The sequence below is a fragment of the Leuciscus leuciscus genome (genome assembly GCF_965113295.1).
Source record: "Leuciscus leuciscus genome assembly, chromosome: 8".
Taxonomy (NCBI): domain Eukaryota; kingdom Metazoa; phylum Chordata; class Actinopteri; order Cypriniformes; family Leuciscidae; genus Leuciscus; species Leuciscus leuciscus.
Window position 1 is genome coordinate 30,402,462 of NC_138732.1, and position 19,886 is coordinate 30,422,347.

The following is a 19,886-nucleotide window of genomic DNA, read 5'->3' on the forward strand; positions in this document are numbered from 1 at the left end:
CTCATGTTCAGTAAAATACATCATGGAATCAAACAAAATTGTAACTTCATAAAATTATTTATTTTTCACTTCTGCCAACAGTGTTTGAAATGTTTTAAATTGTCAACATTGAGTCTATGGAATTAATTTTGTTCCAATAATAATGAACGTAGCTTTTCAAGAAACTAATTAAAATATAAATTGAAACTGAATAAAATATCTTTGAAACTGAAAAAGAATAAATCGCAGGCAAATTTTTTGACTTCGTTTTTAATACACTGCATGTTTTGCTAACTATTTCTCATATTTCGTTCGCTGATCTGAACTTACAAATGCGCTTCCAGAGATTTCATTTATGCTTCTGAAGTTTTCGTTTACGCTCCCAGAGTTTTCGTTTGCTGTTCTGACACGTTTCTCTCGTGGGGGCGGGGCTAGTAGCAGTGTGTTCTTATTGGCTACTGAGGTTTTTATTGACAGCTTCTTCACCTGCAAGTGAAGACGTCAGTGGTGTGTTTATGTGTGGATTTGAGCGTCTGTAAGCGCAGCTTTCTATTTCATTTTAATGATATTAAGTTAGGTTTGTTTTTTTTATTTTATCTGTATTTACCTGCTGCTACTACTTTGTCGACAGAAGCTTTTAGGAGCACAAAAGATCTATTCAGTCTATTCAGGTGTAATATTACATTAAAGTACTGTATATAATACTTAAAATATTGTATAGTGTCCAATGTTTTCGGAGAATATTTGTTTATTCCTGATGATTCTTTTGCATGTTAGGCTCTGATTAGGTTGAGCTGTTACAATTTAAAGAGAATACTAGCAAACGTGTGTGATATATTCAGCCGTCAAGAAAGTTTCACTTCAGGTAATGCTAATCAAGGTTGGCAACCATGGCCATCACACTACTCATTGTTAGCATGATATACATTTACACCATCAAAATTAATTATCACTTAAATAAGAGGAATTTAAACAATATGAAAATTACAATCGTGGCCTGCTGTCAGATGATACAAACCTCAGAGGGCATTTCATTACATATGTCACACAAAGAATGTTCTTGTTGCCATTTTTTTTTAACTGATAATTGTATTTAGTTATTTCATTTAATTAATACTACCTTCTAAGATTTAAAATTGTAAATATATTTTAACAATCATCAACCATTTCAATTGTTACTTATACAACCAGTTAAATTAATGTAATTGAAAATATGAATTCAATTAAATTTACATTCTTTATTGTCACTAAAGCATATACACAAGTATCGAAGTGAAGGTCTTGGATGCAATTATGTTGTGACAGGAAAGACCAGAATTCACAAAACATTAACTGCATAATATAGGCCTACATGTACAGTATTCTCATATACATTACAATACAAAATGAAAAATTACAAATACAGAATACATTTTAAAAATTCATATACATTTTAAATGTTGCAATGATTCTTTGAGCAGTTCCTGTTGCAGTTCAAGTAACATAGCAGTGACTGGATACAAGCAGTACAAGGATAGTCCACCCAAAAAATTAGAATTCTCTCATCATTTACTCCTTCATGCCATCCCAGATGTATATGACTTTCTTCTTCACATAAACATAGACAAAGATTTTTAAGGAAATAATCCATCTCTGTGAGTCCATAATACAAGTGGATTGTAACCCATGTACGCAAGACAGTTGGTCAGAAGTGATTTTTAATAGTTAAAGCAGCACTCAGTAGCTTCGGGACTTCTTCGCTGTATTCTCACTTTTTGCTCGCAGGTTTCTCTCTAGAGCTCCCCCCACAGCTTCGGAATAGATATTTGACAACACTGTTGTAAAAACTCGTTGTTGATTCTCAGACACCAGAGGCTAGTAGATCAAGGCTAGTAGATCAACGACATCAAAGCAGACGGGACATTCTTTCAAACGTCTTCTTCATTCGGGTTCGGACAGCGTGAGGGAGCGCAATAATGACAGCATTTTAGCAGATTTCTTTTGGCCGTAAAGCAATTGTTTACATCGCGAGACCTGATATCACGCGAGACTTCCTGACGCAGCGGCTCAAAGTTGCAAGTGCGTATTTTCCGCTCACGGGCACCAGGGGGGTGCGAAACGACCACCATTCAACCCGAAATAAGTAATATAACCATTCCAATGACTCCGAAGCTGTTCAGTTAAGGTAAAAAAAGTTACTTAGTTCACCTTTAACCCTAAAACCCAATTCTGGACAAATGTGGGCAAAATAATTTTGATTTATTTTTTTAAAATACTTCCCTTGATCTGAGCGGTACAACACTTGGCTACTTTTCCTAAGTTTGCCTCCTGAACACACAAAAAAAATTTTGACTCAATTCTACAATGTTAAGTGGGTGAAAAAAAAAAACTCCTTAATCTTGTATTTGGGTCAAAAATGGGCACCCATAGAAATGAATGGGAAAAACTGTAATTTAGAGCATTCTTCTTGTTTTTTTGTAAAAATAAATCAATAGATCCAATACAATGCATATCTAACATACACACAAATGAAGGGCTGATCCTGTACAACATTCTCATCATGGCAAAAACTCACACTCATACACACACACACACAAACAATGCATTCAATGAGCCTATGACAGAGCTGGGCTTTTATAAAAACTCACACATACAAAAACAAAAAATTGAATGAGCCAATGTCTGACCATGTTTTTTGGTATGATCCAATCATCCACCTAGCTCATCACCCTCTCGCTCTCTCTCTCTCTCTCACACACACACACACACACACACACACACACACAAACAAACAATGCATTCAATGAGCCTATGACAGAACTGGGGCTCGTTCTTCGTACGTTGCTTATTACATCCGAGATCAAATGACACATCCAAGATGATATCATCGTGCTAATCATGATCTGGCTAACTCGGTTCTTCGAACACACTTGCCGGATAGGATTAGTATCGCGGGATTGAGTTATCTGAGATAATTGCGCGTTCATGCGCTGGTTTAAAAGGGGATATGTATCGATAGTAGAAACATTGATCAGCAACGCTGCTATTGGCTGTTCAGCAGGGCCGCGGGAAGTGGGGGTGCTGGGGGTGCTGCAGCACCCCCTGTTTTCACAGAATTGTAAATGCAACGCATATGTTTGTTCATTAAAATGTATACATTTTTAGCATTTAGTCATTTATTTGTATTAAACACTTTAAGTGGGCTATTTAAAAATTGTTATTTATATGTTAAATTATCTTTTTAAAACATAAGCGCAGAGTGTTAATATTGTGTGTGTGTGTGTGTGTGTGTGTGTGTGTGTGTGTGTCGAAAGAATTTGTCCGCAGCTGCTCAAAAAAAAAAAAAAACGTCAAAAACCCCACTGTCAGTGTTTTGTAAGGAAAAGGCAAATATGTAAAATATAGCAGGAGACATTTTAATTGTTTACTAATAAAACAATTATTATTTATGTCAGTGTCGGCTAGACAGATGAAGTTGACGACTCGCGATCTTCGCAGCGCCAGAGAGAAATGCACATTTCATACGAATTACATAAGCAGCGCAGTCTGTTTTCTTTCGTTTTGAATTGTTCTGCTTAAAAGTAGACATTTCAAGCTATCTATATGTCTCAGGTCTGTGAGGCAATAGGCTACCTTATAGGCCTACGCTGCGTTTCATTTATGAGACGAGCTCCAGGTTCGCCAGCGCCTCCGTATCCTGATTATTTATTTTCTAATAGCCTATATTTAGGCTACTTCTTATTAAATCCAGACAATTTGTTGATGAAACATCGATTAAAATTAAGATACAATTAATACAAAACGAAATTAAATTTAAAGACAGGCTTTGTGCTTTCAGTTTGAGGTCTCTGTGAAAGTTTTAAAACATTATTTTAGTGCCGCTTTAGAGCGCTCACGTCCGTAACGGAGAACTGTCTGTAACATTTTTTTATTTATTTTTTGTGAAATAAATTTCTAAAAAAATGCGACTTAGTCCAGTGCGATTTAGGCTATAGATGTTTTTTTCTTCCCCGTGGCGCATTTTGTGACTTATATGCGACTCCGGAGCAATAAAATAAAAGGGACTCCGGAATAAAAGCAGAATCAATAAAGTCAAAAATGTGATGTGCAGTCAGGTTTGAGTGTGTGCGCGTTTTTTGAGGAGTTTTATAGTCTTGATATTGTTTCTTATTCAAAAGTGGTGACGCCTAGCACTCAGTTTTTCTCCTCATCAGAGCAAGAACTAATAGTCGAAGTTTATTCGGAATTTTAATGTTTTAATGCAAAACGCCAGGGAACACCTCAAAGTCTGCAAAAGCCAGGAGAGAGGGCTGGCAAAAAGTAGCAGATAATTTAAATCCGTTAGAAGTGGCCATGTTAGATGTTTTTATCACTTATTAGCCTATATTTTTGTATTTGAATAATTGCATAATTACTTTGTTCATTGTAATGTCAGAGTCACCACACTAGAACATGGGAACAAACAAAAGTGAAGTACAAAAATATTCTACATAATGGTATAATTTTTAGTTATATTATAGTCTCTTTTATAAAAGACACTGTTAAATAAATGGTTGGCTGTTTATAAAAGCAACCAAGAAAAAGGCTGAGCAAAAAAAAAGAAAAAAAGAAAAGATCTTTGTAGCCTACACTGTAAAATAATTTTTGCTGCATTAAATTAAGGCTGTATAGTAATTTCAACTGTTAAATCTTGAGTAATGATGAATTGCTTTGACTTGTGAAAGTGAAAACTAATAAACTTATATTAATGTAAAAATATTTTTCCAGAGTGTAGTTCATTGTAATGACATTGTGTTTTCCTCTTTTGTGCACCTTTACATAATACACCAACACTTGTATCTGTTCCCAAGAAGTGGTAGCTGAAATATGTGCAGTAAGTGGACATTTTTTTTTATAACTTTCCAAAGGAAAGAAAGTATATAAGACTTTGTAATGTCCATTTGTTTCCATTGCACTGGACAGTGAATAAACCCTCTCAGATAACTGTCATATGGAGGAACTAGCCTACCTGCAAGTGCATAAATAACTTTACTTAATTTATACGTGTATGCTTTATGGCAGCAATATAAGTTGCAGGATTCCACATCTACAGAAAGGCCTACAGAAGAGTCTGCACAGACAGAGGAGACATAGGCCTACAGGTGGGCAGTGTATAGCCAACTTTTCCTTATTTGTTGCATGAGGCATGTGTCTAATATCTCTTGTTGCAGGCACTTGACCACTGGCTTTTCTTTACAAAGAACAATTGAAATAAAACTCAAGGAACTAAGTATATTGGTCTTTTATTAAACGTTTTTTTTTTTTTTTTTTTTTGGCAATGTTGTGTAATATGGCACATGCAACAATGTCACAGGCCCTGTCAGGTGTGCAACCCTCAGACTTTTCAGACACTGAAATCTTCCCTTTAGTTAGCCAAAGTTCATTTCATTGTGTGCCCTTGTCCTGGCTAGAGCTGCATTGTAACTGGTTTGGGTTAGGGAATGGGGTCATAAAACACCTGTCTGCAGGCAGGAACATGTCATAATCACCTATGAAAAAATGCAGTTCTGTTAGGATCAGCATAAGTGTATGTAATACAGTGAGCTTGATATTTAATTGTGGAACTTTTCTTACCACTTTCAAATAATGTGCATAAATGTGAATCTCTGAAAATGCTTAAGTCATGCACAGATCCTGGCCATTTTGCTTTCACATTTGTGATATGGAAGATTTTAGTCAACTGCCTTTTTTTATTTGATATAATATTATTAATCTGGAATATTAAGAATCCCAAATAGTAACTGGGCTGCACATTTACATTGTGAACCCCCTTTCTGTTCACATAATTCCCTTCATTTAGGCCTTGATGGCAGTCTATGGAAGCCTATAGTCTATGGTACCAATCACGTTAGTGAAGCCTGAGTGACATACTGTAATCGGCATGGTCATGATGGCATGATCTTCATAAAAAATGATAGCCAAAAAAAAAAAAAAAAAAAAACTGCTTTAAAAAAACTGCTTTACAACATTGGGTCTTAAAAACCTAAAACTGTTTTTTAAACCTAAAAGCGCCAGGTAAAGTCCGAATGACACGACAGACAGCACTTTCCATCAAGTTCTCCACATCTCCAATAGTGTAAAGGAAAGAGCCACTCGCAAATAATCTTAGGGCAATGCAAACAGTTTGTGCTGTAGTTAAAGCCCGACTCCGACAAGTCGAAAATAAATGTGCGTTTCCAACAAATTAATAATGTAAACGACAATCTCACGAGTCACGAGAAAAAATATAAATCTCAGAAAGTGCACTATTGCGCTGCGCTGGACTTCCCGTATCAGCTCCGCTTATGAGCTGCCATCTAATCCTGTTTACATGAAATAAGCCTGCTCCCGAGCAGGTTTAAGTTTACGGACCTGTTGCTATGACAGCAAGTCCAGGATGAGCGTCGAAGAACCAAACAATCCAAGATCATGCCAAATCGTCAACAATCAAATCCAGCTAACTGAGTTAGCGACGTACGAAGAACGAGCCCCTGGGCTTTTTTATTTCAAATAAAAACTGAATTGAATGAGCCAATGTCTGACCATGTTTTTTGGTATGATCCAATCAACCACCTGTCACCTGAAACCTTCAGAGTCAGATCAAACGGCTACTCCAAGGATTGTTGATACTTCCAAACAAAACGTTTATGTAGCATATGCTACCTAAACCTGCAGTGGCAGTTATTTTCTCAGTTCACTGCAAGCAGCACAATGAGAAGGAGGTTTAGTGCAGCAGAAACCCTGGATATTCTCCTGGAATCCAGTGGGGAGGAAGGAGACCAGACAAACTATGGTTTGGAGACAGCGGAGGATCAAGGATCTGAAACGGACAGTCAGACTGAGTTTGACCCAGATTATGTCGACACAGATGAAGACTCCGAGGTAGAGGATCCTGGTGTAGCAACGTATGCATCCAAAAATGGGGAAATTGTCTGGACTGCTACTGCACCTGACCAGACACCAGGGAGAGCAGCTGCAGAGAACATCATGAAGATGACTCCTGGGCCAACGAGATATGCCTGTTCACGTGCTGAGGACGTAAGGTCAGCTTTTGAGCTTTTTTTTCCAGAGCAAATTCAAAAGACACTGATAGACATGACTAATTTAGAGGGAAAAAAAGTATTTGGCGAGTCATGGAATGAGGTGGATTGGGTGGACTTACAGGCTTATATTGGCCTTCTATTGCTGGCCGGTGTCTACCGCTCCCACAATGAGGCCACAAAGAGCCTGTGGAACGCAGAAACGGGGAGAGACATTTTTTGTGCTACAATGTCTCTGCGAGCCTTTGAAGTGATGACAAGGGTCATTAGATTCGACGACCGAGAAACAAGACCTTGCCGATGGAGAGATGATAAACTGGCAGCGATTCGAGAAATATGGGACAAATGGGTTGAAATTCTACCGAAAATGTACAACCCTGGCCAAGCAGTTACAGTCGACGAATGTCTGGTACCGTTTAGAGGACGCTGTAACTTTAAGCAATATATGCCAAGCAAGCCAGCCAGGTATGGCATCAAAATCTGGGCAGCTTGTGATGCCAAAACCAGTTATGCATACAATATGCAAATATATACTGGCAAGCCAGCTGATGGGCAGCGAGAGAAGAACCTGGCAATGCGCGTTGTCCTCGACATGTCCGTGGGTCTCCAAGGGCACACCATCACTTGTGATAATTATTTCACATCGTATGCCCTCGGCCAGGAGCTCCTGAAGAGGAAACTGGGCATGCTGGGAACTGTGAGAAAAAACAAACCTGAGCTCCCATCTGCGCTGGTAAAGACAAGGGGCAGAGAGAAATTCTCGTCAGTATTTGCCTTTACCAATACGCACACACTTGTGTCTTACTGTCCCAAAAAAAATAAAAATGTGCTCTTGATGAGCACAGTACACAAGGGAGCCACGGTCAACACAGGTGACGAGAGGAAGCCGGATGTAATCCTGGATTACAATAAGACTAAAGGTGGAGTGGACAGCCTTGACCAGGTATTTTACTCTTTTATTTATTTATTTTTGCATTTTTTTTTTACAATTTTTACTATAAAAAATTGCTTGTGGTTTTTAATTTGTAATAAATGTATGAATTGCTAAGTGAATAAATGTAAATGTACTTTTGTCAGTATAACGTTAGATTTTTATTATTTTTCTGTGTGTATTATTCAAGATGGTCGCTGCTTACACCTGTAAGCGAAAATCTAACCGTTGGCCAATGGTTGTATTTTCCAACATGCTCGATGTGTCAGCTCTCAACGCCTTTGTCCTGTGGTCCGAAATAAATCCTGGCTGGAATGCAGGAAAGTCCTGGAGAAGGCGGCTCTTCCTGGAAGAGCTTGGTAAGGCTCTGGTGTCCCCCCAGATTGGGAGACGGAAGAGCGTTCCCCATGGAGTGGCCTCTCTGAGGATGCTGAACCAGATCAGAGGACAACCCTCCTCAGAAAGCATCCCTTGCACATCCACAGCAACTCCCCCAACAAAAAGAAAAAGGTGCCATGTCTGCACTTCCAACAGAAAAAAAAACAGCACTGTGTGTGGAAAATGCAGACAATATATCTGCAAAGAACATTCAGTCACAATTACCTGCTGCCACAAGTGCATGTAAATAGTGTAAATAACTATTATTGTTTGTTCTTGTCACTTATTTAGTTATTTTATGCATGTTCTACCTGTTTGGTGTAAATAACTATTATTGTTTGTTCTTGTCACTTATTTAGTTATTTTATGCATGTTCTTACCTGTTTGGTGTAAATAACTATTATTGTTTGTTCTTGTCACTTATTTAGTTATTTTATGCATGTTCTTACCTGTTTGGTGTAAATAACTATTATTGTTTGTTCTTTTCACTTATTTAGTTCTTTTCACTTATTTAGTTATTTTATATATGTTCTTACCTGTTTGGTACTAATAAGTTATTTAAATTTGATGTTTTGTGTTTGAAATAAATGATAAATTATCTACTACTTTGTCTTTTCTTATAGCATGGTCATATTTATCTAAGCATATTTTGGCAAATATATGTAAAATATATTTTTTTAAATTACAATTTTAACTTGTGATAGTCAAAAACTTAAGAGGTCAAATTCATTTTATACAGTGGTTCATAGAGTTCAGCCTATATATGCAGCCATTAAGTACTATAGCCATCTAGTGGCTATTGATATTATTGTTTGTTTTTTTAAATTTAATACCAAAATAAGACACCAGGTGACAGCAAAGTCACTTCATCTTTAGGTTTTAGCTCTGAGAACTTATTGGAATGATATTTTAATGTAGTTAAAAAATATATAAAAATTAAAACATAAAAATAAGCATAATTTACATAGAAAATATGGTACTTTTTTAAGTAAATAAATTCAAAAATACCCCCAAAATAAAAAAAACCACCATAAATGGATAGACAAAATTTTATCGAAGACAATGATATAACATTTATAATAAATAAAAAATAGGATCACACCTGAGTCCTCTGTGCCCACATTTGTCCACAATTACAGAATTAAGGGCTATAAAGTGAATACGTTTTGAGGGTTAAAACAGTTTACATTATTAGTATTTCTTTTATCTAGCCTATTGTTTGACTTCAGAAGGCATTGATTCATTCACTGAGGTCGCATGGATTACCGTCACGCTCACTGTGTGTGGTTTTTAAAGCGTCTTTAGGACTCACCGAGATGGATTACTTTCCTTATAATCTTAATTCGTGTTTATCTGTAGAAAGAAAGTAAAATGCATCTGGGACAGCATGAGGGTGAGTAAAATAAGTGAGAATTGTATTTTTGGGTGAACTATGCCCTTAACATTCATATGCTGTTTGTATGCAAATCCAAGATCAGCATAGACTAATAAGAATAAAGTGCAAGGTGTCTGAAGATCAAGATCCCAGTCATTCAAAGGTGATGTGTCTGAACAAAGTAAGATTATTGTCTGATAGGGACATCCCTGGTACTATCACTCCATCCTCTGTGTCAGCATCAGAATTTTGTTTATGGAAAAGTTGCTCCACTCCTGGAAAATGAGAGAGGAAATTAATTATAATCTAACAATACAAACTACTTTGAACCCCCACATACAGTAACAAGTTGCAGATTTACAATATTATTTTCCAAACAAATTATATAAATGTTTTAAGGGATTTTACAGTACTAGCTTAAATATTTACCTCGGGAGTCATGAAGCATTTATCATATGTAATACTGTTGTGTAACCCAGTAGATGGCTGTATACCCCTATAAACATATATCCATGGCTGTGTATTCCCCAGTTGCTAGATGTTTTCAGTCATAATTACTTGCATGTATTAAGGTTTTAATTTGGACATATATTTATTATTAAAGACTATTAAAGATTTAAAAAAAATCTCAGAAATGTTCATTTGAAGTGCAATTTTTGGCATTATTATTAGTCAAATATTGACACAGAAAAAAACATTTACTCATACTAGCTACATATAATAGCTTTATCTATCAGTCATCTTTATCACACAAAAGTAATCAGAATAAATAATTTCAAAATAATTAAATAATTTTCAAGATACTTCAAAATAATTGAGTGTTTATTATTATGAACAGAGACGTGTTCTGTGGTCAAGTCGTTTCTCTCCTCTTTCAAAAACTCTGCATCGCAAATTAATCAGCAATTGAGAAATTCAGGTTTAAATAGCTTTATTGGCATGGTAAAAAAAAGGCTTTACATTGCCAAAGTTGAATCAGGCAGTGATTGACAGCGCTCTGGTCCAATGGCATCATTGACTGATACAGTACTTTTTGTACTGTAGGCTACAGTACATATACTGTACAGTACTCTAGCACAATGTTGTTTGGGGTGGCTGGGGGGAAATATGATATAATCGAAGACTGTAACCGAATGTAGATAAACAAGTCATGTAATGATTGGGCTAAGTTAAATCAAGACAACACAGCTGTATAATGTTATGGGCTCTCACCTGAAAAAAGCCAGTACTGTATTATAAATAGTATTAGTAGGCTATAGTATTGATTAAAAATAAATAAATCTGACTTACCACGAGTAGGCTATCCAGTAACCTTATAGCGACGATGGCTAATGATAATGATATCATTCGTCTGTACAATTCCTTCTATAAGAAATCATCTCAACAATATAGTGTAGCAGCAAAAAAAATACAGATATAAAATGAAATAGAAAGCTGCGCTTACAGACGCTCACATCCACACATAAACACAGCACTGACGTCTTCACTTCCAGGTGAAGAAGCTGTCAATCAAAAACTCAGTAGCCAATAAGAGCACACTGCTACTAGCCCCGCCCCCACGAGAGAAACGTGTCAGAACAGCAAACGAAAACTCTGGGAGCGTAAACGAAAACTTCAGAAGCGTAAATGAAATCTCTGGAAGCGCATTTGTAAGTTCAGATCAGCGAACGAAATATGAGAAATAGTTAGCAAAACATGCAGTGTATTAAAAACGAAGTCAAAAAATTTGCCTGCGATTTATTCTTTTTCAGTTTCAAAGATATTTTATTCAGTTTCAATTTATATTTTCATTAGTTTCTTGAAAAGTTACGTTCATTATTATTGGATCAAAATTAATTCCATATTGGGCCGTTAACGACAGAGCAGAACATTGAGCAGAGAGCGCAGCGCGCCGACACACACACACACACACACACACACACGGAACAAAGAGAACGGCGCACACACGTAGCAGAAAACACACGCTCGTTAAGTTACTAAACAAGCTGCGCGAGAATGAAACTTGATCGCAGCCGCAACAGGAAATCATTAAAACGATGCAAAAGAAAGTGATTTTTTTAATTCACTACAGGCAGCTGATTTAATGTAGGCAGAGCCGATCAGCCCTATACGCACACTACGCAAGGTGCGTAGGGCCCCGCAAATTACTCAAGGCCCCGCCTCCCCTCGTGTCAAAGCGCGTCAATCAATGTTTACAATATCGATGAGAAAATGAAGCGGAACTATCTTTCTGGTCACGAAAAGAGAGAGAAAAAAACACCATGAGAGTTAATAGCGGCAACAGTTATCAGGTAGACTTGTGTGCTCTCCTCTCAAAGTTTGACGTCAGCAAAGAACAGTAGGCTAAAGTTAAGTTGATGTGCGTTGATTTATTATGTTTAATAAACGACAAAGGACAACGGTGTTTGTTTATAAACTGCAGCTCGGAAAAGATAACCGCGTCGCACTTTCCAGCAGAAACATCTGTTGTGAGTTGGGACCAGTACAATATGGGCGTGATGGCACTCCTCATTATAGTTTTAAAACAAGACGATGATTATCTAGTCGCTAAGCCAAGGTTTAGTTACAACTCTGCACTAATGCAATATGGAAAGCAATGTATTGACATTAACTATTGATAGGCTCCATTGAATTTAAAATGTTGATTGGCTGGAGATTCTGGTCAATATGGATGCACATCCCTCAGTAAATAATAACCATCAAGAATCAAGAGTATCAAGAATTACTTTTATCATTTAAAAACACAGTGACATGCTATGGCGCCATTTTAGCTTTTATTCATTCACAGGATATGCATTTTTGATATCAATAATTCAATTTGTACTATTTAAAATGTGAATTCTTGATATTAAGAATTAACTTTTTACTAGTAACAATGTCTTCTGATATCAGGAATTACATTTTCACTAGAACTAGTTAAAGGAGGGATTGTAGTGGGAACACTGGGGTGTCAGGTGTGACTGTGTGGCAATGGCAAATAGTTCATGGCTCACGGGTCAGGTATGAGGGCCCCTAAACAGAATTTTGCTTAGGGCCCCAGGGAGGTCAGGATCGGCTCTGAATGTAGGGAGCATGTCAAAACCCAACTGTACAAGAGATTCAAAGGGAATCAAGCCTGCACCAGGTTAAAGCCTTTTCCCTGAACACTGATCCACATTTTTCTGATAGACCAAACAACTAATCAATTAATCGATGAAATATTCAACAGATTAATCGACTATGAAAATAATCCCAAATCCCTAATCATTATGCACAAGTGCATTGCATTAAGCCCTGGATATAAGCCTCCCTCTCGATCTCACAGTGTTGCCAGTATAAACCTGATTTATAACTTACAGTTTATTACTGTTAAAATACATTTTGTGGGTGTGACTTTTTTTTATCTTACAAGGTTAACCCTTTCAACCCCACAGGGAAATCCACACTACAGAGAGTAAAAAGTAACATTGATGCACTGTTGCAGTGAGATTATTAAGAGAATATGTAAATGATTGTTGAGCATTAGTGATGAACACCTGCTGTTGGAACAGAATAGAGAAACACAAGAACTACAACTGACTTCCAGCCATTACACATTATTAACCATGTTATTAACCAGTATGACTTTATTTCTGTCATACATCTACAGAAGTTGTTATTAAGATGTTTAATTGAAAATGTTTGGTTTTAAGTTACCATTATAGAGATCAGTGCTTGCTTTAGTTGGGATGCTGATGCTAAAACATAAGTGTTTCTTTTGCTGCTTGAGCTGGTTTTGTGCAAGTCACACTTGTACACACACACACACAGTTTATGAATGATTGTGGTTATAATGATTATGATGACAAAATCATCATATTGCCAGTTCATTCACTAAGGAATTCATTCTCACTCATTCAGAGTTTAATCCTCAATCAAAAGTGTCTCATTACCACCACTGTGGTACTCATTTTTTGAACACATCATGCTTAAACCAAAAAAAGTAAAAAAAAATAAACAGTTACTCTGTCTTTTAGAAACACAGACATATCACAATTTAGCACATGAATCTCAACAATGGTGGCAATATTTTTTTTTATTCATGCAGCAGTGCATGCTGGGAGTTTTATATTATCCAGGAACCCAGCATTCATTGCGACATGAAACTTTTGATTGTCACCATTGTTGAGATTCATGTGCTGATTGTTGATGTGTGTGTCTGAGTTAAGCAGGTGTTAAAAATGTTTTAATGCACAATATGTTTACGATATTCTTCAGAAGCCCTTATTACAGAAATATTGATTTCATATTGCAGATATAGGCTATGCTATATAGCCTATGTAACACCCATAAATTCAAAGAATAAATACAGGAAAGATCAGAGACTCAGACATTTCTAGGATGATTATTACATCATCACAAAAGCCAAAAACACCTGATCATCTTCCTCTTGCCATAACAAATGTGCTTTATAAACTCACTGTTACAGCAGCCAGAGAGAGATGAATGGTAAGAAGTCAAGGGACAAGAGACCAACTAAAGAAAATACTGATCAAGAGACCAACTAAAGAAAATACTGATCTCCATCATGGTGACAACAAACTTTATCATTAACTAAATCTCTGTTAATTCTCAACAAGAACTTTTGTACATGTATGAAAGAAATAATGTTAAACTGGTTTCACACTCAGTGTTGCTGGAAGTCAGTTGTAGGTTTTGTGTTTCTCTTTTTTTCTGTTCTTTTTTCTCTGTCCTTCAGTGATTCTGCTTATCAGGTGTTCATCAGTGTCTGAATTCACTCACTTCTTTTATTCAGTCAAGTGGACTATATTAGTGAACTAATGTAGGGAATAGTGAATGAGGGTATAGGGTGTGATTGTGAAAGTGTCGACTTTGAGCACTGTTAATTCACAGTATATTCCTGTAGGCTATTTTTGTTTTATACGGTATATTACTGTTTTAATGTAAACTGGTATGATATTGTCAGAATTTTTACAGCAAGGGTTAACCCTCTGATGGTCTTTATTTATGTCTACACTCGTGGTTTTTGGGGTCTCCAGAGACCCCAGACAATAACATTTAATTTTGTAACAAGATAATAGTTTTTTTTTTTTTACAAATGTAATTTTATTCTGTTTGTTAATGTTTTTACTCAACATTTGTGCAGTTTTTGGAGAATTTATGATATCTTTTAAATTTCTATAAATAAATAAATCAATATTTATTTAAATAAGCTTTTTACAAAAAAACAGCATTTTATGTAAAATTCACTTTATAAAAGACCCAGATTTCTAACTTTCATTCATGGGGATAACATGGATCGTTTTAAATGGTTTAATGTAACATTTATGCCCATTTTTTGGAAAATGCAGAAAAAAAAAAAAAATCACTTTAACCACTAGATGGCTATAGAGCTCCACTATATGCTATTTGCTATTTGACTACCTGAAAGATATCTTTTCACAAGTTGGATTCATATCTAAATATTATAAAATCACAATTATAACAAAAATAAAATATTTTTGTCAAAGTTTAGCATTTTTTGTACTGAAACCCCCCCCCCCCCCCCCCCCCCAGTTCTTCAATAATGTTACATTATGATTAGAATCAAGGTTCAAATTCAATGATTAGAATTTGTTTGACAGATTATAAGAGAGCAGTTGTTTTACTCACCTGTGTGTGTGTGTGTGTGTGTGTGTGTGTGTGTGTGTGTGTGTGTGTGTGTGTGTGTGTGTGTGTGTGTGTGTGTGTGTGTGTGTGTGTGTGTGTGTGTGTGTGTGAGTGAGTGTGTGTGTGTGTGTGTGTGTGTGTGTGTGTGTGTGTGTGTGTGTGTGTGAGTGAGTGTGCACATTTTCAATGTGTCAGTTTCACCAATTTATTTTTGTGGTGGTACTGCATTTTGGATGATTTTATTTGACAAATTATAGCCTTACAAATGTTCAGTGTGTGTGTGTGTGTGTGTGTGTGTGTGTGTGTGTGTGTGTGTGTGTGTGTGTGTGTGTGTGTGTGTGTGTGTGTGTGCGTGCGTGTGTGTGTGTGTGCACATTTTCAATGTGTCAGTGTCACCAATTTATTTTTGTGGTGGTACTGCATTTTGGATGATTTTATTTTACAACTGATAAGAGAACAGTTTTTATAGTCTCAAAAATGTATTCCTCTATATATGTGTGTGTGTGTGTGTGTGTGTGTGTGTGTGTGTGTGTGTGTGTGTGTGTGTGTGTGTGTGTGTGTGTGTGTGTGTGTGTGTGTGTGTGTGTGTGTGTGTGTGTGTGTACACACACGTGTTGTGAGCAGTATTATTTAGCATTGTGGATGTTTTTTTTGCATTGGTGGAAGTGTGCCACTTTATTTGTGCCATTTCTGTCGATGTGTTCTGCGTTGTTTCTGATTTTGATGATGAATTTTGTCTATTTTGATTGCGGGGTCTTCAGAGACCCCGAAGACCACGAGTGTCACAATTTTTGTCACGCTAACATAAAAACAGATATTATTCCAATTATTTATTTTTTTTGTGTAGATCTAGAAAGTGTGGAGAGCCGTAGAAGGTTTCATACCATTTGGACAAAGGGAAAAAAAAATTTATTTTGAGCAAAAGTCATTTGGGGTCAAAAAGACCCCGTAAACCATCAGAGGGTTAACAGTGTATAGCGATGTCATCAGGATACACACCGGTAGGCAGTGGCCCACCTTACCCCGTGACCACGTCGTGGTCCACCAGAATTTATAGTTTACCCACCTCTTTTTTTACCACTACACCACTGGTTACAACACACAATACAGTGCCAGTTGATCGATCATTTGATTAGCTAAGCAGTCCTATTAAATCCAATTCAGATATCACAGCAATGAAACCAGGGGGCCGGTTGCATAAACCTCTAAGACAGTGGACCACGTCTCTTTAACGTTCTCCATGGGACTTAGGTAAAGTTGGTTTTATATTCGATATTCGCACATTCGCGGACTTCCGCGTTCAATAACTCGTGAACTAAACGTTGTTGCTACAGAAAACACCTATCACATATAACTACAGATAAAACACCAGAAGCTACAACATAATTTTCCTCAAAACGATCTTTCCTTCGCACTGGACAAAATACATTATCTCTATGCGTAGGCTGCTAAGAAGGGACCATCTGCAAAGTGCAAACCCGAAGGAAAGCTCGTTTTGAGGAAGATTTAAATATTAAAAAAATTAAATACAATGTTATTTGTGTAGTAACAATATTCAGCTCACGAGATATTGAACGTGGAACTCCGCGAATATGCAAATATAAAACCAACTTTACCCAAGTTGCAGACTTGATCATGTAGGACCTCTGTACCACATACGTGGACAGCACCATGAACATAGTCAAGTAAAAAAAAAAAAAAGATTGCCAACCAGAGTAAAAATAGTTTCAGGTTTGATATTTGCGTATTTACCTAGACTGCTTTAGTGTACTTTTGTGTAGGCTACTGTACATACAGTATGTAAATATGTTTTATGTAAAAGTTACAGTAATTCACCAAAGGGATTTTTTTCATGTTCCAAAGGTAGTGCTTTCCTATTGACCAGACTGTGGAATTCACCAGACAGGTGAAATTTTGACAATACCTCCTTTACTGTACGTACAATAAACAAATAAGTTTAAAAATTACTGTAATTCACCTAAAGTATTTTTTCATGTTCCAAAGGGTGTAGTGCTTTCCTAGTGACCACACTGACTTACTACAGGTGAAATTTTGACAATACCTCCCTTACTGTAAGTATAGTACAAACATTTTATTATTAAAAAAATACTGTAATTTCTCCTTTTTTTCATGTTCCAATGGTTATAGTATGTTCCTAGTGATCACTCAATTAACTTTGATAAATGTATTAGGTAAAAGTATGTATTAGAACTGCTGTTCCTTGTACAACACAATTCTTTCATTGATTAAAAAAATTCAGATATTTTAGGTTAATCATATTTTCAACGTTATAAATAAGCAATACACCCTTATTGTAATGATTCAAGTTCATTTTTTTTTTTTATGAAGTCCTGAAGAAGTGGATTCTGGAACACACTGCTGCTTCAATGTATATCTAATGAGTGATTATAATCAAGGTATTAATCAATAGTTTTCCTTCTATATATCAAATGAGTTGAATGACTTCTCTAGGCTTATGAGATTTTACTTTGTTATAGAAATTATCAGTGTGATTATCGAAAATGTTATTTCATGTATCCTTTAAATGTCTATATTTGATATCTGAGGTGTAACGTAAGGGTCTGGCCCATGTCAGGAATGCAGTAACAGTGCTTGCTCATTTAGCCTGGCTTCCAGAGATGAAATGATGAAGATGACTTCTTTAACAGGTGTCACTACATCCATCTGCTTTTCTAGGCTACCCTGATAGCAATGGTCTCAGGAGTCATTGAAACCTATAGTTGAGAGACCATTTCTTAGTTAAAGTCTTTACTTTACAGTTAGATTTAAAGTATCCTCTCCTTGAGAGAAAGAACATGTTATCTTAAAGTTTTGAGAAGACTCTCCTCCTCACCAAATCCAATCTTGAAGAAACTGTGTCTGTGTGTGTTAGTATTATTGGTTACAGGTTAAGGAACAAGTGGAAATATAGCTGCAAGCAGCGATACGGGGCCAAGCCCCTGAAGCAGCAGCAAGAGCAGGAATAGTAAAAACAGCAGAAATTGAAGAAAAAAGAGCTGGTTTAGAAGTATAGGTGAAAATGAACTCAAAATGAACAGAAGTTCAGATGAGAATGAACATAGAGTGAAAAACACATACATTAATCCAAGAGGAAGAAAGATTAGTACAACGTTGACTAATCTTCTGGGGATACCAGGTGCTGTAAGCATTTTTGTTAAAAAAAAAAAAAAGAAAAAAAAAAAAGAACGCCCGATCTCGAGCTAAGCAGCAGGTTGGATGGGAGACCTCCTGGGGATACCAGGTGCTGTAAGCATTTTTGTTAAAGAAAAAAAAAAAGAACGCCCGATCTCGAGTTAAGCAGCAGGTTGGATGGGAGACCTCCTGGGGATACCAGGTGCTGTAAGCATTTTTGTTAAAAAAAAAAAAAAAAGAACGCCCGATCTCGAGCTAAGCGGCAGGTTGGATGGGAGACCTCCTGGGGATACCAGTTGCTGTAAGCATTTTTGTTAAAAAAGAAAAAGAAAAGAAAAAAGAACGCCCGATCTCGAGCTAAGCAGCAGGTTGGATGGGAGACCTCCTGGGGATACCAGGTGCTGTAAGCATTTTTGTTAAAAAAAAAGAACGCCTGATCTCGAGCTAAGCATCAGGTTGGATGGGAGACCTCCTGGGGATACCAGGTGCTGTAAGCATTTTTGTTAAAAAAAAAAAAAAAAAAAAAAGAACGCCCGATCTCGAGCTAAGCAGCAGGTTGGATGGGAGACCTTCTGGGGATACCAGGTGCTGTAAGCATTTTTGTTAAAAAAAAAAAGAAAAAGAAAAAAAAAAGAACGCCCGATCTCGAGCTAAGCAGCAGGTTGGATGGGAGACCTCCTGGGGATACCAGGTGCTGTAAGCATTTTTGTTAAAAAAAGAAAGGAAAAAAAAAAGAACCCCCGATCTCGAGCTAAGCAGCAGGTTGGATGGGAGACCTCCTGGGGATACCAGGTGCTGTAAGCATTTTTGTTAAAAAAAGAAAGAAGAAAAAAAAAGAACGCCCGATCTCGAGCTAAGCAGCAGGTTGGATGGGAGACCTCCTGGGGATACCAGGTGCTGTAAGCATTTTTGTAAAAAAAAAAAAAGAAAAAAAAAAAAGAACGCCCGATCTCAAGCTAAGCAGCAGGTTGGATGGGAGACCTCCTGGGGATACCAGGTGCTGTAAGCATTTTTGTAAAAAAAAAAAAAAAAAAGAACGCCCGATCTCGAGCTAAGCAGCAGGTTGGATGGGAGATCTCCTGGGGATACCAGGTGCTGTAAGCATTTTTGTTAAAAAAAAAAAGAAAAAAAAAAGAACGCCCGATCTCGAGCTAAGCAGCAGGTTGGATGGGAGACCTCCTGGGGATACCAGGTGCTGTAAGCATTTTTGTTAAAAAAAGAAAGAAAAGAAAAAAAGAACGCCCGATCTCGAGCTAAGCAGCAGGTTGGATGGGAGACCTCCTGGGGATACCAGGTGCTGTAAGCATTTTTGTTAAAAAAAAAAAGAAAAAAAAAAGAACGCCCGATCTCGAGCTAACCAGCAGGTTGGATGGGAGACCTTCTGGGGATACCAGGTACTGTAAGC